Below are 8,184 nucleotides of genomic sequence, written 5' to 3' on the forward strand. Positions count from 1 at the left end.
AAATGCTAATTAGCAGTTAAAGTTACATCTACTGTCACCTACTTCCTTTCCGGAATGGAGCTCAGGCCCACTAGGGATGTTCATCGGTCACTGCTGAGCGCTCTCCACAGGACTGGAGCAACACAGCTGCTGAATTATTGAACACAGCAGCATCCCTAAGGTGAGACGCTGCATGGAAGTCTTCAGTCTCCCGCCCTGACAAAGAGAGAAGAAGGCTTGATGAAACATGGTGGGATGCTTACAAGCCATCCGTCATGGTACCTCACCGGTCACACAGAGGCGGGATTGGATTTCCGGCCAGGAGGATTTGTCGTGTCAGGCGGGGGGGGAGTGGAGATTGAGCAATGCTTCAGTGAGATGGTGTGATAAGAGTGGCCATGATTGTTTCCAGAGTTTTGTAAATCTTCATGAATTCAATATTTTTTTTCAAGAAAATCTAAAGCATGTGTCAGTTTCTCACTCATATCTGGGGTATGCGTATGAGCATATATGTGGTAGACTAGCATTTGTATGCAATATGTATATAATCATGTCAGCCTGTCTCTTTCTGTGTGTCAGTGTGTGTATTATTACATGCATACATGAGAGTAAGTTATGTGTCTGAGCCCGTGAGTCTTATGCCTGACCCAGCGCACCACTAGTAATACCATCAGAGCTCTCCCACTGAGCACCTGTTTTATTACATTACATACACCTGATCCTCAAGCTGCATATGAAACCTGATAACAAGCCACGGTCTTTGATTTACCTGCCAAAGAGACCAGCTTTGGGCTCATGTTGTTGGTTGGCTCCACTGAAATCAATTTCTAAATCTGTAGTCTAATAGGGCTGGTGAGCTAGCAGTATTACATCAGATACCGTTGTGGAGGATGAATTCTTACAGCCTACAGCCTAGGTTAAAACAGCACATTAAAGGTCCAGTGTGTAAAATTCCATTGACAGAAATGCAATGTAAGATCCATAACTATGTTTTAAGTGGTTTAGACCTTACATACTGAACCGTTATGTTTTTATTACCTTAGAATGAGTCATTTCTACATACACCGCGGGTCCCCCTTACAGGGATGTCGTAATGTTACGCCGCAATGTTTCTACAGTGGCTAAAAACGGACAAACTGCTCTGCAGAGTGCGTTGAATACATGCAATGTAAACCCGAACAAGTTCAAAATACTCAAAATATTTGTAATTTGTAATTCTAATAATAATATTTTTGAGTATACTTAAATATAATACTTTCATTTTATACTAAATAACATTGATTCACTGATGCTTATTAAAATTGAATTCCACTGACTAATTCCTTACTCAATAATTGTAATTGTGCACAACTTATACTCTGAGGGAAATCTACTCAACAAAATTACTACTAGTCAGCTTAAAATTTACAAAATGCAATATTAAACAATCAGTATCAAACTCCAAACATCTCCTGTCATATCTACATTTCAGAGAAACAAAATATGTTACACTGAAACTTGTTTTCATCAGACGGGGAAAAAAAATTGTCTTTCTGGTAATGCACGTATTGCATAAAGCTCAACAGACTATTTAAGTAATTGATAGCTTGATCAGATAATAAACCACCAACAATCGATTTGTTTTCATTCTTTTATGCAATAATGTTGAACATTCCCTATTTACAGATACTTAATGAGATCTTTTGGTGTTAAGTGACAAACGAAAGTTTGTTTAGCTCAAAGGACTTTGCTGATTCAGCAAAGTCCTTTGAGCTAAACAAACTTTCGTTTTACTACCTGCAGTGTGTTATGTGGAAAAAGCAACAATGCATAATTTTATTCGAACAGCAGCACTTTTACTTAAATAATATTTAAGGGAGCTCTAAATACAGAGTAAGAAAAAAAGAAAAGAAATTCTACTTTTGGGGAATCAAAAGCAAATAAAGATAGCTAATGACATTTGTTTAAAATAAGAAGTCCCACACAATGCAAATTGTTAAGTGAGGGAGACGAGGTAATGGAACAATATAAAAAAAGAACACTGAGCAAAAACCTTTGTTTTGAATATCCCCCGGTGTAAGCTTGCAGTAAACATACTGAGCATATAGTTCAGAAGTGTTTTCAGGAGTTTGTAACAAATCCATCTACAGCCACCTTTCACTTGGGTTGAAGCGGACTGCACCAGGAGCATCAGTGTCAGTGATCACAGTGAGGAGTGTCAGCAATGTCTGGTTCATCTTTACCCTGCAAAATACAAACAATCCAATTATGAGGATAATTATAAAGCACTGTGTGCTCATCTGTGCCCCCTGCACAATTAAAAGCAATTTTTTTTACAATACTCACATGACAAAATGTTAAGAGTTACTGGTGGCTGTTATGATTCCTTCTGTCTGTACTGACGCTTTCTTAATCTGACTCAACTGTAAGAGAATGAGAACAAAAATCTAAAGTTCATTAGGAACAGTTATGAGACTTCAGCAGTCTGACTTAAACAAGCCACAAAACATATCCTAAGTATTTTTAGAAGTTAGTTTTTTGTGTGTTTACTTGCTGAGCTGCAGCAGTGGGATACTTCCTTCCAACAGTAAACCTACACAATGACCTAACAACAATATCCATTTTATTTTATAATTAGACAGCCTAAGACTAATATAGCTGCAGCTGAACTTAGCCTGCTAAAATCCTGTGTCCTCATATGAGGACTTTAGGTTTTGGGCTCCCGCACTGTATACTTCATTCTGCTTAACAACTTAGACCTATTGTCCTCATTAGTGGGCAGTTGCCTGTGCCCTCTAGGGTCACTGTTTGCACAGCCTTGTGATGTCTGTTTCTACTTTGTTACACATACTCATTATTTTTCATAAAGTACTTCCTGTTCAAAGACAATGCTTAGGTATTTATACTTAAAATGAAAATGCACACAGAATCAAAGCTCAGGTCTTGGGAGGTTAGGGAAACATTTTTGCATGAAAATGTGGATTTGTCCTTAATTTCTTACAATTTGGCCATGCCTATGAAGGGAATGCTTAGTAGAGATGAGGAATGCCAACAGCCAACAATAAATATTTCACTCTACACCTCACTTTTTAGCATTGAGATAGACTACATTGCTGGAAGAGACACTAAAGTTAGTTTCCCATAGTGCCTTTCATGTTACTTGTTAGGGTTTTGCCCATAGACGATGCTATCATCCACTGACGAAGGCTTACAGACATAATGGCAAGGCAAGGCAAGGCAAGGCAAGGTGCTTTACATAAAACATAAAAACAACAAAGGGATATTGAAAAAATAAAACACATTATAAGGAAAAGGATAGGATGTTTTACTCTGTTTTTCATAGGGATAAAAAACAGGGTAAAACAGGACAGTAAAAGTTACAGTGCAGTGTACAATCAGGGCACTGAAAATCTAAAAACAAAGAAAATGAAAACCGGACATTACAGTGCAGTGAAAGGTACCAATCTATGGCTTTAATAAAAAGCGGTGGTAAAAAGAAAAGTCATTGTTGGGCAGTAGCGTCGCTACAAGTAGCACCATTACTGGTTTAACTACATTTCTCAGTAGTTTGGTGGTAGCGTTGCTATTTTCTGAATCAAATAGCTTTTCGATAACGAAGCTCTTTTTTTGACCGAGTAGAGATTCGACACACGCTACATTTTCCCAAGCATTTCTGAGGGATCGGTAAGTGACTCCACCGCCACACACAGACCTGTATGTGCATCACGTACTGATCCTTGGGCTGATGTCTGCAGCAGGGGAATAAAGATACGTGTGATTATTGTAACACCTCTTGTGAGAAGGATCAGGGTCCAGCCTGGACAACTCTTCCTCTAGTGAGGAGGAAACTTCGATATGTAGTGACAGAAACTTGTTTCCATGAGATAAGATCTCTCTCTTTCTCTCTCTCTCTCGCCCATTACCATGAATGTTTAGGTTGTTTAGGTTGCAATGTTGCCAGAGCACAAATTCACATATAAACAATAAAAAATATAATTAATTAATAGTGTGATAATTAAGTTACTTTATACAAACAACAATGGTTCTCCGTTTGTTGCATGTGGAAATAAATCACTAAGTAGGAGAGTTTCTGTGTGTCTGATTTAGCGCTCTCTGGCACGCACACTGTTTGGAGCAGGTTTTTAGTCTTTCTTCTATTGCTACTGTGGAATGAAGTTAGTTCAATATACACTAGGCCTATACTGTGTGTGTGAGTGTGTATGTGTGTGTATATATATATATATATATATATATATATATATATATATATATAAATAAGCTACTTTTGCCATGTTGCTGTAGCTTAGCTTGCTACATTTCACTGTGGGGTAGCTTCCATGTAGGGAAGCTTCATTTAATGTAGAGTAGCTAGTAGCTTAGCTCACTACATTTTCCAAGTAGCTTGCCCAACACTGCCTGCAGTTATCTGGGACTTTGTTCCAGATATACGGAGCATAATAACTAAACGCTGCTTCTCCATGTTTAGTTTTGACTCTGGGGACAGAAAGCAGACCTGTCCCAGATGACCTGAGAGGTCTGGATAGTTCCTAACGAAGCAGAAGATCAGAAATGTATTTTGGCCCTAAACTAAATAAATAAATTAACAGCAAGATTTTAAAATCAATTCTCTGACATACAGGAAGCCAATGTAAAGACTGATGTGATGTGATCCACTTTTCTGGTCTTAGTGAGGACTCGAGCAGAAGCGTTCTGAATCAGCTGCAGCTGTCTAATGGATTTCGTAGGGAGCCCCGTAGAGACACCGTTACAGTAGTCGAGTCAAAGATAAATGTATGGATATGTTTTTCCATGTCCTGCTGAGACATAAGTCCTCTAATCCTTGATATATTCTTCAAGTGATAGTGGTCTGATTTTGTAATTGTCTTAATGTGGCTCCTTAGATTTAGGTCTGAATCCATGGCAACACCAAGATTTCTGGCTTGGTCTGTGGTTCTTATCATTACCGATTAAAGCTGAGCACTGACTTCGAATCGTTCCTCCCTGGCTCCAAACACAATAACTTCAGTTTTATCTTTGTTCAGTAGAAGAAAATTCTGGCACATCCTTGACCTGCTCAATACAGTCACTCAGTGCCTGTATGGGATCATAGTCCCCTGGTGAAATGGTTATGTAAATCTGTGTGTCATCTGCATAATTATGGTAACATATTTTGTTGTTTTTCATAATCCAAGCCAGTGGAAGCATGTAAATGTTAAACAAAAGAGGCCCCAGAAAGGAGCCTTGGGGAACTCCACATGTCATTTTTCTTAGCTCAGACGTGTAATTATCTATAGACACAAAGTAGTCCCTGTCTTTTAAGTAGGATTCAAACCAGTTTAGTACTGTGCCAGAAAGTCCAACCCAGTTTTCAAGTCTGTCGAGTAATATGTTGTGGTCGACTGTGTCGAATGCCGCACTGAGATCCAATAATACTAAGACTGCCACAGTCAGTGTTTAAATGGATGTCATTGAAGACCTTAACGAGAGCCGTCTCAGTGCTGTGGTGTGGTCGAAAACCTGATTGGAAGACATCAAAACAGTTATTTAGTGCACTAAGCTGTTGAAAAACAGCTTTTTCAATGATTTTACTTAAAAATGGGGATTTGATATGGGCCTGTAACTGTTCATTAGTGACCTATCTAGATTGCTCTTTTTCAGAGTGGCTTAACAATGCAGTTTTCAGGGCCTGTGGGAAAAAACCTGAGAGGAGAGACATGTTGACAATGCATCGTGATTGTAAAACCCCCCCCCGGCAAGAAAAAACTACATTTTTCACATTAAACCACCATGTAAAAGCAGGTTTTAATCACCACAAACATTATTATTATAAATTTTAAATATTCTTTGCACCTTCCTTGAAATTGTCTTCACCCCACACTCAGACACACAGCTGCCTACACTGGAGCTACTCAATGTGGCTCCGGTAGACTCTGGTCAGCAGATCCTTTGTTTTCAGTTATGGGTTTAAAACAGAAAAAACAAAACAGTTGTCTGTTTAGCTTATGTTTTGTTCTATGGTGCTGCTGTGTTGTTAACAGAGGAGCTCCACTCCGCACCCTCTGGTGGGCAAACTATGCAACACTCATGACATGAGGGAAGGATCCGACTCTGTTTCTCTTTTTAATAGTAATATCAGCTGTTCTTAATGCTGATGCAGATATATCTGCAAGTAGCTTATATCGGCCAATAATATCTACAAAATGATAAATCGGTCGGGCTCTAGTTGATATTGACATTTCTGTGAGTACACTGAGTACTTACATTGCAGGTTTTGAAGAAGTCAGTCATCCTCTAGCGGGTTCACTGGAAGGGCATGGAGGGTCGGATGACGTCTCATGCGTACATCATGTTGGTCCTAGATTGACAATCAAAATAATTATTATTATACAAATATTTTTACAGCACATCAAGCCATATAGTGTAATGTAATGTACTTCAAAATAATAATATTAATAGCAATAACAATGAATCCATCCAGCTGCAACTACTTAAAGACAAGTCAAATTTAAACAAACACAGTTCAGTTTCTCTCTTGCCGTATCACACAGCTACAGACACGTACAGGCTGCTACTGTCCGCTTTCGACTTTCATTGTCAGCCGTATGTTTTACTGCCCATAAAACACAGCTTGTGTTTTAAACTTTTTTACCCACAATTCTGTGTTAACAAATGCAGGTGAGATGCGTGTAGAGAAGGCCTAGAGTACATGTCACTGTCAGTAGACCGTATGGCGACCAATTATGGATAGTTGGTCTCTTGGATGGATAGAAAAATAAAAAGTCATGCTCAGCCCATAAAATCTGAGTGAAATTGATTTTCTGATTCTGATTTTCTGTCTTAAGCTTATGCAAATGACAAATGAAAGTAGATGGATCTATCCTCCTAGTCATCACAAGACAATAACATAATCAAATTTCACTATTATAGTACAGAGGTCCCAATCTGTATTGGCTGCACATTATGTTATCAACATTGTCGCTATGGCAAAGATAATCTTAAACTCACCTGGAGGTCATAAATCCTGAGGATCTCTGCAGGGCCTCTGCTCTCTTGGCCTTCTGCCTGTACAGAGCAATCAGTTGTGGTGTGTATCTCTCAAGCTCGCAGTAGAATTGGTTGCATAGGTTCAACATTTGTAAAGCAATGGAACTCAGCAAACACATAAATGTATGTAGATTAATGGTTTTCAACTTTGGCCTTAACAGGAAAACATAATGCATCAATAACTTGTTTTAAGCAGGATGGTTGGCTATATGGCAAAAAAGAAATGGACATGGACCACTTGTCACACTCTGCCTCTTGAGTTTGGTCAGTTGATTATCTGTTATTTTGGTCTGTTGTGTATTGGGGTTCTGTCTCGTCTATCGTCTAGTGTTCAGTAACCTGTGTCATGTCTGTTCCCCCAGTTATCACTCTGCATGCCTGTGTCTCGTTAGCCTCATGTCCCTCACCTGTGTACCTCTTCCCAGCTCGTTATCCCTGTGTATATATCCTTGCTTGTTTCCCTTAGTCTTTGTCCCGTCATTGGCGCGTGTATATGTTCTGTCTCATGTTGTCGTGTTTAGTAGTGATGGGCAATGCGAGGCTTTGTGAAACATTGAAACGTTTGAAGCAATTGTGCTGAAATTGTGTCAAGACTTCGAAACACTTCAACACCCGTCTCCACGGTGACACCTACTGGTCCCTTTTGATATCGACACATCTTGGTAGGGGTTTCATTGAAACAATAACTGACCAGCGTTTACAATTCTAAACGTCTTATCAGTACATGACCAACAGCATTTCGGAGAAATCATCATACAACAAACACACATGCGCTTTCAGATTGTCAGAGACAGCAGATGGGGATTGCAATAAAAGTGTGTGAAATATCTGTGTGTCATTTAGCTGACGCTTTTCTCAAAAGCCAATCACAATTGCTACGTCAGAGGGTGCACTTTTGGAGCAACTAGAGATTAAGTGTCTTACTCAGCAACACATCACAGTGGGAATCGAACCCACGTCTCTCACACTAAAGGCATATGTTTTAACCACTACCCTATCCATTTTCAGAACACTTTATTGATCTATGAGGGTGAATTCTTTGCAGATATTTGCAAGGCATAAAAGGAATAGAAATACTAGGTAGTTGAAGTTAGTGAGTAGAGAAATTCAGCTGTTTTGGGGCTGAGTTGTTTTTTTTTTCATAATTGACATCCCCATCCTTGGAAAAGTTTGGTCACATGG

The 8,184-nt window shown here is 39.1% G+C and overlaps 1 long non-coding RNA gene across 1 annotated transcript; it reads right to left on the minus strand.

Annotated features, from left to right (window-relative positions):
* Positions 1-1,759: 1,759 nt before the first annotated feature.
* On the minus strand, positions 1,760-7,414 carry LOC119899584. The gene is made up of 4 exons (XR_005443874.1): positions 6,964-7,414; positions 6,220-6,313; positions 2,305-2,381; positions 1,760-2,202 (listed from the first exon to the last, which is right to left on the minus strand). It is a non-coding gene; the product is annotated as an uncharacterized LOC119899584 (long non-coding RNA).
* Between the last annotated feature and the right edge of the window lie 770 nt (positions 7,415-8,184).

The sequence above is a fragment of the Micropterus salmoides genome, unplaced genomic scaffold (assembly GCF_014851395.1).
Source record: "Micropterus salmoides isolate LMB-PRFRI ecotype aquatic unplaced genomic scaffold, ASM1485139v1 Ms_hic_scaffold_1, whole genome shotgun sequence".
In the NCBI taxonomy this organism is placed as follows: Eukaryota; Metazoa; Chordata; class Actinopteri; order Centrarchiformes; family Centrarchidae; genus Micropterus; species Micropterus salmoides.